Below are 20,692 nucleotides of genomic sequence, written 5' to 3'. Positions count from 1 at the left end.
GGACAAAATTTACATTGAGTTATAACAATTTATAGATTTTGCACGAGAGGGGAAAGGGGGGGGGAGGGGTGTATCACTGCTCACTTTGTAAGCCCTCGACTTATTTCACCCATTGAGTTTGTAATATTGGTGAAGGTCAGTATACGTAAAGTTATAATGTGTAAAAATTGTTAAAAAGTAATTATTCGAAGGGGTCGTGGGGACCCCCCTTCCCCCTTTCCATGTTCGAAAAAAATTTCGACAGTAGCCTATTATCTCTGTCCCAAATTTCATCAAAATCCGTGAAGCCGTTCTGGCGTGATTCAGTCACAAAGACAAAAAAATATAATAATTAAATTATAACTGTTCCTAGGGGGCGGAGACCACGCCCCTTTTGAAAAATATATAGCTAGTAGATCCTTCTAGACTATTGGCTATATGCATGCCAAATTTCATACAAATCCGTCCAGCCGTTCTTGCGTGATTGAGTCACAAAGACAAACGTCTGGACAAACATCCAAACATCCAAACATCCAAACATCTAAACATCCAAACATCCAAACTTTGCCATTTATAATATACTAGCCTTTACCCGCGGCCCCGTCCGCAAGGAGAAAAAAATATATGTGCTATTCACGTTAGCCTGCTTATCAAGTTATCTGTTTAAAAATTATTTTTGTCTAATGTATTTTATTTTTGTAATTTAGTAAAAAAAAGAACTAAATAAGAAGATAAGCTGAAAGGTACGCTTTCATGAATAGCACAATACAGTTTTCTCGAATTAAAAAAAAATACATTTTGTTTTTAAATTAAATTAATTGATATGAGAGGGGTGAAATAATTACTACTCATAGAACAAAGGAGTGAAACAACAATTAGCTAAAACCAAAGAGAATTTTTTAGATGAAAATAGTGTTGCTTTTCGGGTATTTAGTTGGTTAAAATATTAAAAAAAGTGTAATTAGAGTTATAACAGTTCGTTACACGATTCATAGAAAAAACCTAAAAAATTGAACGAAAAGGCTCTGTTAGATTGAAGATAAAACATACCGAATTTTAATTACGAATAATTAGCAGCAAATGCACGGCCATAAAAGCTCATAATATAAAAAGGCATGTGTGCTGAACTACCGGTTGCGAAGAGACCTAAAATGATCCCGGACCCAAGATGATACCAAAATTTCCGGGCAGATCCCGAAAATCATCCAGAAATTAACCAGGAGGGGTACCAAAATGATTCCGAAATAGTCCCGAAAAATTCATGAAATTACCGTGACGGGATCCCGAAAACCATGCAGAATTGATCCCGGAAAAAGTCCGGAAAGAGTCCCGAAAAAACTCCGACGGAATCCCGGACAGATCCCGAAAATCATACAGAAATTATACCGCAAGGGTGCCAAAATGATCCCGAAATAATCCAGAAAAAAGTCCCGAAATAACTCCGACGGGATCCCGGACAGATCCCGAGAATGACCCATAAATTATCCCGGAGGGGTCCCAAAATAATCCTGACGGGATCCTGCAGATCCAGAAATTATCCCTGAAATTATCCCAGAAATTATCCCTGAAGTATCTATCCTGAAATGATACCGAAATACTCCCAAAAAAGTCCCGAAATGTTTTTGCCGGAACACGATATAGCCCTGAAAAAGTTTCCAAAGTACGCTGACGGGATTCCGTATGGATCCCGAAAAACATCCCGAAATAATGCCGGAAGGGTCTCCAAATTATCTCGAAATAGTCCCGAAAAGTACCCATTTGACCCTGACGGGATCACGAAAACCATCCATGAATCTAGGGGGATTCCCAAATGATCCCGGAAAAGTCCAGAAATAACTCCGACGGGATTCCGGACGAATCCCGAAAATCACTCAGAAATTATCCCGAAATGGTCCAAAATTGATCCCAAAATAGTCCCGAAAAAGTCCCGAAATAACTCCGACGGATCCCCGACAGATCCCGAAAATCATGCAGAAATTATCCCGCAAGGGTCCCAAAATGATCCCGAAATAATCCAGAAAAAAGTCCCGAAATAACTCCGACGGGATCCCGGACGGATCCCGAAAACCATCTAGAAATGATGCCGGAAGGTACCCCAAATGATCCCGAAATAGTCCCGAAATGACCCCGACGGGATACTGGACGGATCCCGAAAACCATCCAGAAATGATGCCGAAAGCGTCCCCAAATGATCCCGTATTAGTCGAGAAAAATTACCGAAATGACCCCGACGGGATCCCGGACGGATCCTCAAAACCATATAGAAATGATGCCGGAAGGTACCCCAAAGGATCCCGAAATAGTTCCGAAATTAACCTGACGGGATCCCGAACGGATCCCGTAAACCATCTAGAAATGGTGCCGAAAGGTATCTCAAATGATCCCGAAATAGTACCGAAATGACCCTGACGGGATCCCGGACGGATCCCGAAAACCATCTAGAAATGATGCCGGAAGGTACCCCAAATAATCCCGGAATAGCCCCGAAATGGCCCTGATTGGATCCCGGACGGATCCCGAAAACCATCTAGCAATGATGCCGGAAGCTACCCCAAATGATCTCGTATTAGTCGAGAAAAAGTCCAGAAATGACCCCGACGGGATCCCGAACGGATCCCGAAAACCATACAGAAATGATGCCGAAAAGGTCCCCAAATGATCCGGTATTAGTCGAGAAAAAGCCCCGAAATGACCCCGACGGGATGCCGGACGAATGCCAAAAACCATCCAGAAATGATGCCGGAAGGGCCCCAAATGATCCCGAAAAAGTCCCGCAATTATTCCGACGGGATCCTGAACGGATACCGAAAACCATGCAGAAGTGATGCCGGAAAGGTCCTCAAATGATCACCTAATAGTCCCAAAATGATTCTGACGGCATCCCGGACAGATCCCGAAATCCATCCAGAAATGATCTTGGGCTGGTCCCAAAATGATCCCGAAATAGTCTCGAAAAAGTCCAGAAATTACCCTGACGGGATCCCGGACGAATCCTGAAAACCAATCTTAAATGTTGCCGAAAAAGTCCCGAAATGACCCTGACAGGACCCCGAAAGGATCCCGAAAACTATCCAGAAATGATGCCGGAAAGGTCCTCAAAAGATCTCCTAATAGTTCCGAAAAGACCCTGACGGGATCCCGAACGGATCCCGACAACTATCCAGAAATGATACCGAAAGGGCCCGCAAATTATCCCGTATTAGTCGAGAAAAAGTCCCAAAATGGCCCCGACGGGATGCCGGACGAATCCCAAAAACCATCCATAAATGATGCCGGAAGGGACCCCCAATGATCCCGAAAAAGTCCCGCAATTATTCCGACGGGATCCTGAACGGACACCGAAAAACATCCAGAAGTGATGCCGGAAAGATCCTCAAATGATCAGCTAATAGTCCCAAAATGACCCTGACGGCATCCCGGACCGATCCCGAAATCCATCCAGAAATGATCTTGGGAAGATCCCAAAATGATCCCGAAATAGTCTCGGAAAAGTCCAGAAATTACCCTGACGGGTTCCCGGACGAATCCTGAAAGCCATCCTTAAATGATCCAAAAAAGTCCCAAAATGACCCTGACGGGATCCCGAAAGGATTCCGAAAACAATCCAGAAATGATGCCGGAAAGGTCCTCAAATGATCTCCTAATAGTCCCGAAATGACCGTGACGGGATCCCGACAACTATCCATTCCGAAAGGGTCCGCAAATGATCCCGTATTAGTCGAGAAAAAGTCCCGAAATGACCACGACGGGATCCCGGGCGAATCCCAAAAACCATCCAGAAATGATGCCGGTAGGTATCCCAAATGATCCCGAAATAGTCCCGAAATGACCTCGTCGGCATCCCGGACGGATCCCGAAAACCATCCATAAATGATGCCGGAAAGGACCCCAAATGATCCCGAAAAAGTCCCGCAATTATTCCGACGGGATCCTGAACGGACACCGAAAAACATCCAGAAGTGATGCCGGAAAGATCCTCAAATGATCACCTAATAGTCCCAAAATGACCCTGACGGCATCCCGGACCGATCCCGAAATCCATCCAGAAATGATCTTGGGAAGATCCCAAAATGATCCCGAAATAGTCTCGGAAAAGTCCAGAAATTACCCTGACGGGTTCCCGGACGAATCCTGAAAGCCATCCTTAAATGATCCGAAAAAGTCCCAAAATGACCCTGACGGGATCCCGAAAGGATTCCGAAAACAATCCAGAAATGATGCCGGAAAGGTCCTCAAATGATCTCCTAATAGTCCCGAAATGACCGTGACGGGATCCCGACAGCTATCCATTCCGAAAGGGTCCGCAAATGATCCCGTATTAGTCGAGAAAAAGTCCCGAAATGACCACGACGGGATCCCGGGCGAATCCCAAAAACCATCCAGAAATGATGCCGGTAGGTGTCCCAAATGATCCCGAAATAGTCCCGAAATGACCTCGTCGGCATCCCGGACGGATCCCGAAAATTATCCAGAAATGATGCCGGAAAGGTTCCCAAATGATCCGCTAATAGTCCCGAAATTACCCTGATGGGATCCCGGTCGGATCCCGAAAACCATCCAGAAATGATGCCGAAAGGGTTCCCAAATGATCCCGTATTAGTCGCGAAAAAGTCCCGAAAAGACCCCGACGGGATCCTGGACGGATCCCGAAAACCACCCAGAAATGATGCCGAAAGGGATCCCAAATGATCCCGTATTAGTTGCGTAAAAGTCCCGAAATGACTCCAACGGGATCCCGGACGGATCCCAAAAACCATCCAGAAATGATGCCGGAAGAGCCCCAAAATGATCCCGAAAAAGTCCCCAAATGACCCCGACGAGATCCCGGACGGATCCCGAAAACCATGCAGAAATGATGCCGGAAGAGCCCCCAAATGATCCCGAAAAAGTACCCAAATGACCCCGACGAGATCCCGGACGGATCCCGAAAACCATCCAGAAATGATGCCGGAAGAGCCCCCAAATGATCCCGAAAAAGTCCCCAAATGACCCCGACGAGATCCCGGACGGATCCCGAAAAACATCCAGAAATGATGCCGGAAGAGCCCCCAAATGATCCCGAAAAAGTCCCAAAATGACCCCGACGAGATCCCGGACGGATCCCGAAAACCATCCAGAAATGATGCCGGAAGGGTCCCCAAATGATCGCGAAATAGTCCCGAAATGATTCCGGAATAGTCCCGAAAATGTCCCAAAATAACCCCGACGGGATCCCGGACGGATCCCGAGAAATATACAGAAATGATCCCGGAAGAGTCCCAAAATGATCCCGAAATAGTCCCGAAAAAGTCCCGAAATTACCCCGGCGTAATCCCGGACCGATCCCGAAAACCATCCAGAAATGATCCCGGAAGGGTCTCGATATGACCCTTACGGGATTACAAATAAGGTGAAGCTAATTATAAAACCATGTTAATAAGGCAGCAGGCGCATTAGAGCGAATAAAAAGTTACATAGAAACATACAGGTAAAGCTAATAAAAGCGTGCTAATAAAAACAATTGATGGAGGGCGGATGGCGGGAGTAGAGGAGAGGACCACTGATCGTTCCTCCAAGATTGTCTAGATCTCGTTCTGTATGTACCAGATACCAAAAACTATTGATTTAGGAGAAAATTTATATTGAGTTATAACAATTTATAGATTTTACACCAGAGGGGGAGATAAAGGGGGGCGGGCGGAGGGTGTCACTGCTTACTTTGTAAGCCCTCGACTTATTTGACCCCTTGAGTCTGTGATATTGGTGAAGGCCAGTATACGTAAAGTTATAATGTGTAAAAATTATTGAAAAATAATTTCTCGAAGGGGTCGTGGGACCCCCACCCCTCTTTCCATGTTCGAAAAAAATTTCGCTAGTAGACTACTGTCTGTGTCCCAAATTTCATCAAAATCCGTGTAGCCATTCTGGAGTGATTCAGTCGCAAAGACGAAAAAATATAATAATTAAATTATAACTGTTCCTAGGGGGCGGAGACCACGCCCCTTTTGAAAAATATATAGCCAGTAGATCCTTCTAGACTATTGGCTATATGTGTGCAAAATTTCATCCAAATCGGTCCAGCCGATCTTGCGTGATTGAGTCACAAAGACAAACGTCTGGACAAACATCCAAACATCCAAACATCTAAACATCCAAACATCTTCACATCCAAACTTTGCCATTTATAATATATACTAGCCTTTACCCGCGGCCCCGTCCGCAAGGAAAATTTTAAATATATGGGCTATTCGCGTTAGCCTGCTTATTATCTGTTTAAAATTTTGTTTTCTGTCTAATACATTTTATTTTTGTAATTGAGTAAAAAAAAGAACTAAATGAGCTGATAACCTGATAGGATCCCAAATGATCCCGAAATTATCCAGAAAAAGCTACGAAATGACCCCAACGCTATCGCGGACGGATCCCGAAAACCATCCAGAAATGCCCCGAAAAGGTCTCCAAAAGTTCCCCGAATAGTCCCAAAAAAACCCGAAATGAGAGCGACACGATTCTAGACGTATCCAGAGAACCACACAGAAATGATCCCTGAAGGTGTTCCAAAATGATCCCGAAAATGTTCCGAAATGACCCTGACGGGCTCCCGGGCGGATCTCAAAAACCATCCAGAAAATATCCAGGAAGGGTTCCTAAATTATCCCGACTAACTCCAGAAAAAGTTCCGAAATGGCTCCGAGGGGATCCACGATGGATCGCGAAAATCATACAGAAATGATTCCGGAAGGATTCCAAAATGATCCCGAAATAGTCCGGAATTGACCCAGATGGGATCCCGCACAGATCCAGAAATGATCCCGGAAGGGTGCAAAAACTATCCCGGAAAAGTAACAAAAAATCCCGAAATGGCTCCTACGGCATCCCGGACGGATCCAGAAATGATCTCGGAAGGGTCCCCAAATGATCCCAAAATGACCCTGATGGATCCGGCAAACCATCAAGAAATTATGCCGAAAGGGTCCCAAAATGATCCCGAAATAATACAGAAAAAGTCACGAAACGACCCCTAGAGGATCCCCAAATGATCCCGTATTAGCCCCGAAAAGGTCCCGAAATAACCCCGACGGGATCCCGGACAAATCCCGAAAACCATCCAGAAATGATGCCGGAAGGAATCCCAAATGATTCCGATAACCATCCAGAAGTGATGCCGGAAAGGTCCTCAAATGATCACCTAATACCAAAATGACCCTGACGACATCCCGGACTGATCCCAAAATCCATCCAGAAATGATCTTGGGAAGGTCCCAAAATTATCCCGAAATAGTCTAGGAAAAGTTCAGAAATTACCGACGGGTTCCCGGACGAATCCTGAAAGCCATCTCTAAATGATCCCGAAAAAGTCCCGAAATGACCCTGACTGGACCCCGAAAGGATCCCGAAAACTATCCAGAAATGATGCCGGAAATGTCCTCAAATGATCACCTAATAGTTCCGAAAAGACCCTGACGGGATCCCGAACGGATCCCGACAACTATCTAGAAATGATGCCGAAAGGGCCCGCAAATGATCCCGTATTAGTCGAGAAAAAGTCCCGAAATGAACCCGACGGGATGCCGGACGAATCCCAAAAACCAGCCAGAAATGATGCCGGAAGGGACACCAAATGATCCCGAAAAAGTCCGGCATTTAATTCCGACGGGATCCTGAGCGGATACCGAAAACCATACAGAAGTGATGCCGAAAAGGTCCTCAAATGATCACCTAATAGTCCCAAAATGACCCTGACGACATCCCGGACAGATCCCGAAATCCATCCAGAAATGATCTTGGGAGGGTCCCAAAATTATCCCGAAATAGTCTGGGAAAAGTCCAGAAATTACCCTGACGGATACCGGACGAATCCTGAAAACCAATCTTAAATGATGCCGAAAAAGTCCCGAAATGATCCTGATGGGACCCGGAAAGGATCCCGAAAACTAACCTGAAATGATGCCGGAAAGGCCCTCAAATGATCTCCCAATAGTTCCGAAAAGACCCTGACAACTATCCAGAAATGATACCGAAAGGGCCCGCAAACGATCCCGTATTATAAGAGAAAAAGTCCCGAAATGACCCCGACGGGATGCCGGACGAATCCCAAAAACCATCCAGAAATGATTTTGGAAGGGACCCCAATGATCCCGAAAAAGTTCCGCAATTATTCCGACGGGAATCTGAACGGATACCGAAAACCATCCAGAAGTGATGCCGGAACGGTCCTCAAATGCTCACCTAATAGTCCCAAAATGACCCTGAGGGCATCCCGGACAAATCCCGAAATCCATCCAGAAATGATCTTGGGAAGGTCCCAAAATGATCCCGAAATAGTCTCGGAAAAGTCCAGAAATTACCCTGACGGGTTCCCGGACGAATCCTGAAAGCCATCCTTAAATGATCCCGAAAAAGCCCCGAAATGACCCTGACGGGATCCCGAAAGGATTCCAAAAACTATCCAGAAATGATGCCGGAAAGGTCCTCAAATGATCTCCTAATAGTTCCGAAATGACCGTGACGGGATCCCGAACGGATCCCGACAACTATCCAGAAATTATGCCGAAAGGGTCCGCAAATGATCCTGTATTAGTCGAGAAAAAGTTCCGAAATGACTCCGACGGGATCCCGGATGGATCCCGAAAACCATCTAGAAATGATGCCGGAAGAGACCCCAAATGATCCCGCAAAGGTCCCAAAATGACCCCGACAGGATCCCGGACGGATCCCGAAAACCATCCAGAAATGATGCCGGAGGAGACCCCAAATGATCCCGCTAAAGTCCCAAAATGACCCCGACAGGGTCCCGGACGGATCCCGTAAACCATCCAGAAATGATGCCGGAAGAGACCCCAAATGATCCCGCAAAAGTCCCAAAATGACCCCGACAGGATCCCGGACGGATCCCGAAAACCATCCAGAAATGATGCCGGAAGAACCCCCAAATGATCCCGAAAAAGTCCCGAAATGACCCCGACGATATCCCGGACGGATCCCGAAAACCATCCAGAAATGATGCCGGAAGAGCCCCCAAATGATCCCGAAAAAGTCCCCATATGACCCCGACGAGATCCCGCACGGATCCCGAAAACCATCCAGAAATGATGCCGGAAGAGCCCCCAAATGATCCCGAAAAAGTCCCCAAATGACCCCGACGAGATCCCGCACGGATCCCGAAAACCATCCAGAAATGATGCCGGAAGAGCCCCAAATGATCCCGAAAAATCCCCAAATGACCCCGACATACTCCAGAAAAGGTTCCGAAATGGCTCCGAGGGAATCAACGACGGATCGCGAAAACCATACAGAAATGATTCCGGAAGGATCCCAAAATGATCCCGAAATAGTCCGGAAATGACCCAAATGGGATCCCGCACAGATCCAGAAATGATCCCGGAAGGGTCCAAAAACTATCCCGGAAAAGTAACAAAAAATCCCGAAATGGCTCCTACGGCATCCCGGACGGATCCAGAAATGATCTCGGAAGGGTCCCCAAATGATCCCAAAATGGTCCCGAAATGACCCTGATGGATCCGGCAAACCATCAAGAAATTATGCCGGAAGGGTCCCCAAATGATCCCGAAATAAAACAGAAAAAGTCACGAAACGACCTCTAGAGGATCCCCAAATGATCCCGTATTAGCCCCAAAAAAGTCCCAAAATGACCCTGACGGGATCCCGAAAGGATTCCGAAAACAATACAGAAATGATGCCGGAAAGGTCCTCAAATGATCCCCTAATAGTCCCGAAATGACCGTGACGGGATCCCGACAACTATCCAGAAATGATGCCGAAAGGGTCCGCAAATGATCCCGTATTAGTCGAAAAAAAGTCCCGAAAGGACCACGACGGGATCCCGGACGAATCCCAAAAACCATCCAGAAATGATGCCGGTAGGTATCCCAAATGATCCCGAAATAGTCCCGAAATAACCTCGTCGGCATCCCGGACGGATCCCGAAAATTATCCAGAAATGATGCCGGAAAGGTTCCCAAATGATCCCCTAATAGTCCCGAAATTACCATAATGGGATCCCGGACGGATCCCGAAAACCATCCAGAAATGATGCCGAAAGGGTTCCCAAATGATCCCGTATTAGTCGCGAAAAAGTCCCGAAATGACCCCGACGGGATCCCGGACGGATCCCGAAAACCATCCAGAAATGATGCCGAAAGGGTTCCCAAATGATCCCGTATTAGTCGCGAAAAAGTCCCGAAATGACCCCGACGGGATCCCGGACGGATCCCGAAAACCATCCAGAAATGATGCCGGATGAGCCCCAAAATGATCCCGAAAAAGTCCCCAAATGACCACGACGAGATCCCGGACGGATCCCGAAAACCATCCAGAAATGATGCCGGAAGAGCCCCCAAATGATCCCGAAAAAGTCCCCAAATGACCCCGACGATATCCCGGACGGATCCCGAAAACCATCCAGAAATGATGCCGGAAGAGCCCTCAAATGATCCCGAAAAAGTCCCAATATGACCCCGACGAGATTCCGCACGGATCCCGAAAACCATCCAGAAATGATGCCGGAAGGGTCCCCAAATGATCGCGAAATAGTCCCGAAATGATTCCGGAATAGTCCCGAAAATGTTCCAAAATAACCCCGACGGGATCCCGGACGGATCACGTAAACTATACAGAAATGATCCCGGAAGGGTCCCAAAATGATCCCGAAATAGTCCCGAAAAAGTCCCGAAATTACCCCGGCGTAATCCCGGACCGATCCCGAAAACCATCCAGAAATGATCCCGGAAGGGTCTCGATATGACCCTTACGGGATTACAAATAAAGTGAAGCTAATTATAAAACCATGTTAATAAGGCAGCAGGCGCATTGGAGCGAATAAAAAGTTAGATAGAAACATACAGGTAAAGCTAATAAAAGCGTGCTAATAAAAACAATTGATGGAGGGCGGATGGCGGGAGTAGAGGAGAGGACCACTGATCGTTCCTCCAAAATTGTCTAGATCTCGTTCTGTATGTACCAGATACCAAAAACTATTGATTTAGGAGAAAATTTAGATTGAGTTATAACAATTTATGGATTTTACACCAGAGGGGGAGATAAAGGGGGGCGGGCGGAGGGTGTCACTGCTTACTTTGTAAGCCCTCGACTTATTTGACCCCTTGAGTCTGTGATATTGGTGAAGGCCAGTATACGTAAAGTTATAATGTGTAAAAATTATGAAAAATAATTTCTCGAAGGGTCGTGGGACCCCCACCCCTCTTTCCATGTTCGAAAAAAATTTCGCTAGTAGACTACTGTCTGTGTCCCAAATTTCATCAAAATCCGTGTAGCCATTCTGGCGTGATTCAGTCGCAAAGACGAAAAAATATAATAATTAAATTATAACTGTTCCTAGGGGGCGGGGACCACGCCCCTTTTGAAAAATATATAGCTAGTAGATCCTTCTAGACTATTGGCTATATGTGTGCAAAATTTCATCCAAATCGGTCCAGCCGTTCTTGCGTTATTGAGTCACAAAGACAAACGTCTGGACAAACATCCAAACATCCAAACATCCAAACATCCAAACATCTAAACATCCAAACATCTTAACATCCAAACTTTGCCATTTATAATATATATTAGATTAGATTAGATATTAGATTAGCGACGAAATAGTCTCAGAAATTTTGTACTTTTACGGCAAAATGAAAAATAAATTCAATGAATTCTGTTAACCACGCTTGTACATACATACATATACATAAGTATCAACCTTTAAATAACTATATATGTTTGTAATTTATGTGAAATATCTTTTTATGCTTTTCTTTAATATTCACCCAGCCAACATTTTTTGAAAAATTTGATCAAAAAATATTTAAATATCATACCCCAAGATGATTAAAAAATTTCAAAATTTAAATCATTTTCTGTTCGAAAATTAATGTATCGTCGGGAGAAAAATGTACCCTAAATGCATATACATACATTTGTAATATCCCTATATTGCTACAAAAGGCTGGGTACATTCCCAAACATCAGAGTGCCGATATATTGCTGTTTAAACGTTTTTGTTTTTGTATTCAATAATCGAATGTACCTAAATTTGAATTTTTTCTTGTCACACTTATGCTGCTCCAATGACTAAAATTTTATAGGATGTCTTGTTTTGATTTCGAATTCAAAACACATTGCGAGCATTTTCTATTAGCAATATAGGAGTATTACATATCGTTAGCTTAATGTGAAAATGTGCTAAGTCACTTTTTACGAATTTTACAGGAGACGAAAAAAACTGAATAATTTTTGAAATAACCTTTGTTTTTTCAAAACTGTGAATGAGGATACCTTAGTTGCAATACTTTTGAGTGTAGAAGCTGTGAAAAAGATAAATAAAAATCATGTATGCTAACCCAGCAGCTATTTTATGGCTTAGCACTAGAGTCCTGCATGAATGCATTCACACGTGAATGTACAATGAGACATACTGATTCTGTCTCAGTATCCATTGTACTTCACGCCAATGAGTTTGTATTGTATGAGTGATAGTATGCAAAGAGAAGTTGTATGTACCCGCATTTTGTCTGCGTTGTATATGCGCGCATTCATATCATTACCAAAGAAATTCATACATACACATGTCTCATCGAGAAGCACAATGAGATAAACGTTGTACAAGTTGTACCAATGAATATACTATGAGTACTAAGTACCTATGTACTTGATTTCGTTCTAAAATGATGTGTGCATTTATGAAAAGTTAAATGTTTGCGTTGAAACTATGAAAAACATAACAAAAAATATGGGTATTTTTAAGTGGCGAATGCAAAATCATTGATATTAGTACAATTTGATCAGACAATAACGTTGCATTGGCGCTCGCTTCTTCCGGAACTGCGGCTACATTACTCGAAGGCGGTCGCACAGTACATTCTGCATTAAAGTTGCCTTTGAAAATACAGGTAAATGAAACACCAACATGTAATATTTCGAAAACACCTGGAATGGCAAAAGTTCTTAAAGTATGTAAGCTCATCGTATGGGACGAGTGTACTATGGCACACAAAAAATCATTGGAAGCACTTGATAGAACTTTGAAAGGTCTACGAGGAAGCCAAACAGTCTTTGGAGGTGCCATGATTTTATTGGCTGGAGATTTCAGGCAAACAGATGAAATCAATGCATGTTTAAAATCATCGTATTTATGGAGACATGTAAACACGTTTACACTTACTACAAACGTACGTGTTCAACTACAAAACGATCCGTCAGCAGCTGAATTTTCACAGCAATTACTGAAAATCGGAAATGGCTAAATATCTGTCGATCCAACAGGAATGATTACATTGCCTAACAATTTCTGCACTTTTGCACAGTCTAAAGAGGCATTGATACATAGTGTATTTCCAAACATAGTTTAACATTACAAAAACTATGATTGGCTCAGCGAAAGAGCAATTTTAGCTAGGAAAAATAAGGACGTCAATGATATAAATGCTGCTATTCTGGACCAAATACATGGTGACATAATTGCATATAAGTGAATGGACACAATTACTGATCAAGATGATGTCGTAAATTATCCAACTGAATTCACTCGATTTGCCAGGCCTAACACCTTATAATTTACGATTAAAAATTTGAGCACCGATTATTATGCTGCGCAACATTAATGTGCCACGACTTTGCAACGGTACCAGACTCGCTGTGAAGAAGCTAATGGGTAACGTTATCGAAGCAACAATTTTGAAAGGGAAGTACAAAGGAGAAGACGTTTTGATACCCAGAATTCCACTGATTCCGACGGATTTACCATTTCTCATGGACAATTGTATGTAGCTTGCTCACGAGTAGGCAAACCATCGTCATCTACCAAAAAGTGTTACAATAAAGTTCGAATGAAATTGTATCAAAGAATTTGCTTTGTTTCGTATTAGTTTTATTCTCTTTCAGCAAATCATTGAATTTATCGCCTAGCGAAGCGGGCGAGGGTACGCTAGTTTTTCATAAAACCTATTAAAAATTTACCCTAGATAAAGACAGAACTAAGGATTCAAGGGGTTGTGTAGCGCAATATATAGCTTCTCCAACCCAATTGTCAACCTTACCTTCGAGCGGCGAATCCCGTTTCACTAACAGACGAGGCTCTGGCGACCCCAAGCTCCTCATGCAACTTGGGGGTGGGGAGGGAGGGATGGCCTGAAGGTTTAATGTGGCCATATAAATCGTTCCCGAGATGGTCGGGCCAGCACCTTAATGGTGCTGTGTTACCGGAGCGTATCGGATCTGTATCCGACAAAGGACCATCACATCGATAACACTCCCCAAAACCTTCGGGGAGTAACTAATCGCTACAACAACAACAACAACAACAGAACTAAGTTATTACACTTCTTGCTGTACAACATGAAAAATAGCCTCAATGCGCAGAAATTTTTTAGTGTTACACAGTGTAATATCTATTTTGTTAACATAACCGTTTAACTACACAAATTATTATAATTTTTCATTTATTAAACAGTTTTAAGAAGATATAGGCAATAAAATATTTTTGGCCGCCTAAAACGTGAAAATCTACCTATGTGGGCCGTTTACAGTTCATGTCAAAAATTGGTCGGATATGGTCGAAAGTAGTATCAACGGATGCGCATCACTTCTAGTTATAAGAAACTAATTGCGAAATTTAACTCTTTCTAACTGTTCATAAGTTATTAAAAAAAAAACAGGCGCTTTCGATGTCAGCTTAAAATGGACTTTGCATCACCCAATTCACCAAGTTATTAAAACAAAACACTAAAAGAAAAGTTATATAATAAATTTATATGCTCACTTTGCTTATTTTTTCAAAAAATTGATAATGAACAATGCAAATAAAATGGCCCAAGGCGAACATGTTTTCAAAGTGACCTCAAGTTGTTAAAAAAGCAAATTACCAAAAAAAGGTGCCGATTTAAAAAAAAAAAATTTACATTGCGATTGGCTGAAGGAATAAGCGAAATCAGTTGCAAAATCCTTTAGTAGGTTCTAGGGGCATAAACACTCCTTTGAAATGATTCTTACCTCATACTTAAGTTGAGGATATATTTACGTATGAGAAGGGTTTGAACGATCACTTGGGCTTACATTGAAACACCTGTTGTTTATTTGCGAAACTATACAATAGCGTCTAAAAAGTTAATTTTGATTTTCACACTTCATCCTTCAATACCCAAGTCTGCCGGTTTGACATTTCCTAAAGTTGGCGGCCCTTATGCAAAACTAGTCCCTTGGAGTGAATAACATTGTTTATAGCCTACCAACCAAGTTTAAATATAACCTACGCGTTATGACTCCTTTTACAAATGTGAATACGTAGGCACATATACATATTTACCAGGTGAGGCTTTGTCCTTCGCAGGAACACTCAAAGTGGTGAAGTAAAAGCTTTTCCAAGACAGTCGAACTAATGACCGTGTGTGCTACTACCCTAATGTAGTGGACAGTCGAACTAGTCTGAAAATTGAAGTCACACGGTAATCCATAATGAGCTCTTATATCATAAGGCCGGAAAACAGCAGTTAACATCTTTCAACTTAAAATCGGTCGACTTTCATTCTAAAATATTGTTTTGATTTAACGAAGACTATTGAAATCAATGTTGTGAACACAAACGTCTGCAAACTTTGGTCTACATTTTAAAAATTTTATCCAGGGTCCTTGTAAAATTTTAATTATGTAGATGCGCCGAGGATTATACAATTTTCACCCATGAGTTACGCAATGACATCTACTTCAGACTGCTTATTATTTCGATGGCGGCATCCTTGGCCGGATAGTCATTCCCTAACATTTCAAGGTGTTTCTCTGGTGTAGCTCGGTAGCATAGCGCGACCAAAACATCCGCTAGAAAGTTTTCGGAGCTACATCTAGAGCTTCTAGGAAAGTGACGTCGACAAAAGTATGAGTTCGAAGTCCCAGTCCTATAACTTCTGTGCTAGATATGGTGTGAGGGTTAGGAGGCGTGGTAGCGACTGGTGGTCGGGATTGCTACTGTTCGCACATCGGGAATTGTAGCTCTTAAAAGCAGCCAAAAAACTAGAGGCGCCGTGTGCAACGAGAGTCATGAGTATTAATAGACCAATAATAACAACCGTAAACCGCCAAGGAGCCAAAAATAATTTAAAGAAATTGTGTTCGCGACGATTATTAGGATTTAACCCCAGGTGGAACTACGCTTTGCACGGGATATACAGACAAAAGTGTGACCATTTTATGTATCTCTATTTATTTTTAGCAGACGCAGATGTACCAATTCCAAAGACCGGGCTAGGTTCGAAGACTCTCTGGAGTAAGGGACAATCCCTCCGCAAGGAGCTACTCCTGAAAATTTTTGAAAGATCTGCGAGATTTTGAGGCGAAACCCCCAGATCTTTCCGAAATGATCAAAACGTTAACTTCCTTAAATACATACAAACAAAACCTTTCCTAAATATAATTTTTTTAAATAGAAAAAGCAAGGTTTTTAAAGTAAAAACACCGGCGTACACCGGCGCGCCGCCCACGCCGCCGCCACCGATAAAGTGATCGGCGTAAACCTCTAGACCACAGGTAAATTTATTAGGAGTGAAAACCAAGTTATGCTCTAAGACGTGCTATGCTTGTTAAAACAACGCCAACGCTTTTAGATTGATGAGGAGTGTGATGACTAGTACCTAGGACCTACCTAATTATTTTCCAGCTTTTAGTATTATTAATACTTAAAGTATGTATTGTTTTCAATAAAACCGTTTAGCTTAACAATTTTTTTTTATTATTTTATTTTCAAGTTTTTAGTTTTTATTTAATTATTACAAGGACTCTTTCCTGACAATTTGTTACAATCTATCTCCTCAATACATAATCCTTCCAAAGACTTTACCCGACTCAGCTCCACGTATGCTTGCCCCTCCTCGAACTCCAAAGTATTTTGATGCCACTTCTACCGGATTGTATGTAATATGTGTTCCAAATATGAGCCAAATCGGACCCCAAATACGATTTTTTGACTATCTCGATCCTAGCGCCACCTGGCGGCATTTTTTTTCATACGTCGCTTTCTATTCATGTATGTAATATGTGTTCCAAATATGAGCCAAATCGGACCACAAATACGATTTTTTGAAATATTTCGATCCATGCGCCACCTATCGCAGTTTTTTCTTTTTATTGCATTATCATCGGCCTTTGGACTATATTCAAAGTTTAAAGCTTGTAGCTTATCGGGAAGTTACTTAAATTTTAATTATAAAATTCGTAAACAACGGCCGGCCGCTACACACAGTCAAGCTAAATAAAGCCGTTTAAAAATAGAAGAATACTAATCACTTCTCACAAAGGACCCAAGACCATTTAAAGAAGTAGGCATTTTTAATGGACTTTATTTAAATTTGAATTTAAGATTAATAATTTTTTTAATTAGTTTGCTTGCCAGATTAAGTACTTCATTAGGTGGTTTCGTTTGTCTTAAAGAATAATGTGCAAATTTCAAATCTTTACATAGTCGTGAAGGAATTTCGTTTTTAAATAACATACATATATTCCTAGGAGTGGGTTTAAGTTTAGCTTCGTTTATGAGCCGAAGATGTTTACGTTTCATTATAATTTTCGGATATTATATTGAAAATTCAAAATAAAATTTTTTTCAGAGGACTTATGAATATAATTAAAATTTCGATGACGACAATGACTAGGAGGGAGCCATGCATCGAATATTTCTTTTGAGATCACACTAAGCTGTTAGATCCAGTGGATATTGCAGGGTAAAAGCCGGTGTATGCAAATAAGTAACGAGTGTAAACGATTAGTGATAGATTATTGTTAGCTGGTGTATTAATGTAAAGAGCAACTACCTCTTCGGATAAATTGGTACCATGAGAGTCGCTATGTCCAAGTATGAATTCGAATTCTGCACGACGAGCCTAGATAGGGGAATTGTTTGATTGCTTTAGGATTGTTTAAAAACTTACTTCGTATTGTTTAAAAGCTTACTAGTATGGTTAAAAGGGCCTTTCTCAAATAAAAATTTGCGCGATTGGAGAGGTGATGGAAAATGTTTATTTCAAAATAGTCAATCAACAATCAAAAATATACCAAACGCAGTTTCGAAACAATTTGAGATATTACCTTATCGTACTATACTAACGATGTGTGAATATACATATATTAAAGCAGTAAAATGTCGATATTTGATAAAGACTTTATTGATATATCGTAAATTTTTTATTTTTCATAATAACACCTATGTTCTGGCTTTCAGAAACTGATAATTGTATTGAAAAATTCCAACTTTTCCTACAATTTTTAATGTTGAATGAAAACAAAACTGTAAAAGTTGTCAGTAACCGATCTCCAGACTATGGGTGAAAAACACTTACTTTCGAAAGGCCCTGAATCACTTTTCGATATAGAGCTCTATAGAAAAATATTTTTAAAAGCTCAAAGAGTTATGGAATTGTATATCAATGAGATATGTATGTATTTATTATAAAAAAAATTCAAAAAAACCATAAAAATATTTCAAAACTATTCTAAACGAGGGCCCGTATGTTGTTGTTGTTGTTGTAGCGATAAGGTTGCTCCCCGAAGGCTTTGGGGAGTGTTATCGATGTGATGATCCTTTGCCGGATACAGATCCGGTACGCTCCGGTACCACAGCACCACTAAGGTGCTGGCCCGACCATCTCGGGAACGATTTATGTGGCCACATTAAACCTTCGGGCCATCCCCTCCCTCCCCAACCCCAAGTTCCATAAGGAGCTTAGGGTCGCCAGAGCCTCGTCTGTTAGTGAAACAGGATTCGCCGCGGATAGGTGAGGTTGACAATTGGGTTTGGAGAAGCTATATGTTGCGCTGGCAACCTGCAGGGTTGCGCTACACAGCCCCTTGAATCTGGTATTTTAGTCGCCTCTTACGACAGGCATACCTACCGCGGGTATATTCTGACCCCCCCTAACCCGCTGGGGGAACGAGGGCCCGTATCGCGTGTTACGATTCGTATCGAAATCAAGTTTTCACTCAAATATTAAATAAAAATAGCTCTGAAATCGTGAGTCCGAATAACGACATATGTCAACTAAAGACTTTGCGTACTAGTTGGATTTATAATTTATCATAATTTGAATAACAGTGTGACGAATATTAGCAACACTAAGGGATACTATCATCTCTTAGCCGATACTAAGCAGTCACTTGTATTTACATAAACAAATCAATAATAATGCCAAGCAGCGGGGAGATACGCACAAACACATACATATATTTGAGATACTCACAAAAGTATGCAATCATCGGTGGAAGTATTACTCACATATACACACGCATATGGTTATGCGAGAGGCTATAAACGTGTAGCTGTAGTTTATAGCTGGTTTATAGAAGAAGAAACGCCTAGAAGTATGCAAACGAGACGGAAGAGAGTATAAAAGGAGCGAAAGCAGAGTAGGTAGTAATCAGCCCTTTGAATCTGGTATTTTAGTCGCCTCTTACGACAGGCATACCTACCGCTGGTATATTCTGACTCCCTAACCCACGGGGGGAGAATTTTGATTTTCTATGTAAGTTCTAAGTGACGTTTACATTTTGAGATGACATTTGTTTCCATTTCATTTTTATATTTTGTCATACAAATTGACATTTATTTTTATTTTATTTATTTTTACACTCATAAATTAATTGTAGTACTCAAAATTAACTTTGTTTAAAAACCACCACTTTTTGTAGCAAATATTTCACAATAAAATGAGAGCTGATTATGATGCCAGATTGTATGTGTAGAGTTATCTACTTTATTTACAAATACTTTTATTTACAAATACTAATACTGTAAATTATTTTTGAATTATTTTATTTTGAATATTATTTCAAAACGTAAATTTTCTTGTCAGTTTTTATAAAATTTCAATAAGAATATTAATATTTTAATATAAAAAATTAATAAAATTTTAAAATATATACATAGTTCTATTCTAAAGTGCAGTAAAATCGTGGCTAAGTTGCCAAGTTTACGCCAAGTCAAGTCAAGTCTATGCTAAGTATCAGTAATGAGCCCTTAACTGATCGGCAAGTACACTTTCGTACCTCACAGTGCAGAGAGTGGTTTTGCCTTGTACGTGTGCTATTATCCGTGTGAGAGCATTAAAAATCTCTAAATATAACAGAGGTCGTATCATGTTATATTATCGGTGATCGAAGTCCAATTTGAAACGTTGAATCGGATCAGTAGAACCATAATTTTTAATTATTTTTATGAATGGTTTGACAATCTCATATTTATAGTTTTGAAAAAAAAAAATTTTAATTCGAACTGTTGTCGTAATCAAGGATACGGCCCAGGCATTTTAAAAAATCTGAAGTTTGTATAAAAATTGTGTTAACCACACAATACGACAAATCAATTTTTTTAATCATTTTCGAAATTAACCCAAAAAACATAGATATTGGCTTGGAAGTTCGAAATTAAACCCATATTGCATTAAAAAATGATAGTTAATTTTTTTTCTTTTTATATAACAGGCACCAAAAAGCAGATCTTTCGAAAAATATAAGCGATAAATTACACTGGCACACAAAAAATAGTTGGCGGTAAAGCGACACATGTATTCCCATGCATTTTGATACGCTACATTCAAATCCGCTTCCAAAGTTGAAATTTTTTTAACTATGAATCAGATTTGTTTTTAAGAGTTTTTTTACTTGATTTGGAGGAAAATTTACTCGTTTTGATGAAACGGCTATCATGCGGAAAATAAATCCAAATTTGTTTATACAAATA

General features: G+C 41.4%; 1 protein-coding gene across 3 annotated transcripts in view; it reads right to left on the bottom strand.

Moving 5' to 3' along the window:
- alpha-Spec (alpha spectrin) overlaps nt 1-20,692 on the bottom strand; it is a 94,335-nt gene that overhangs the window by 40,623 nt on the left and 33,020 nt on the right. The gene's annotated exons all lie outside the window — the stretch shown is intronic.

This window comes from Eurosta solidaginis, chromosome 5 (assembly GCF_040869045.1).
Source record: "Eurosta solidaginis isolate ZX-2024a chromosome 5, ASM4086904v1, whole genome shotgun sequence".
NCBI classification, from domain to species: domain Eukaryota; kingdom Metazoa; phylum Arthropoda; class Insecta; order Diptera; family Tephritidae; genus Eurosta; species Eurosta solidaginis.
The sequence above is the reverse complement of the archived record's forward strand: the minus strand, read 5'-3'. Positions and strand labels throughout refer to the sequence as shown.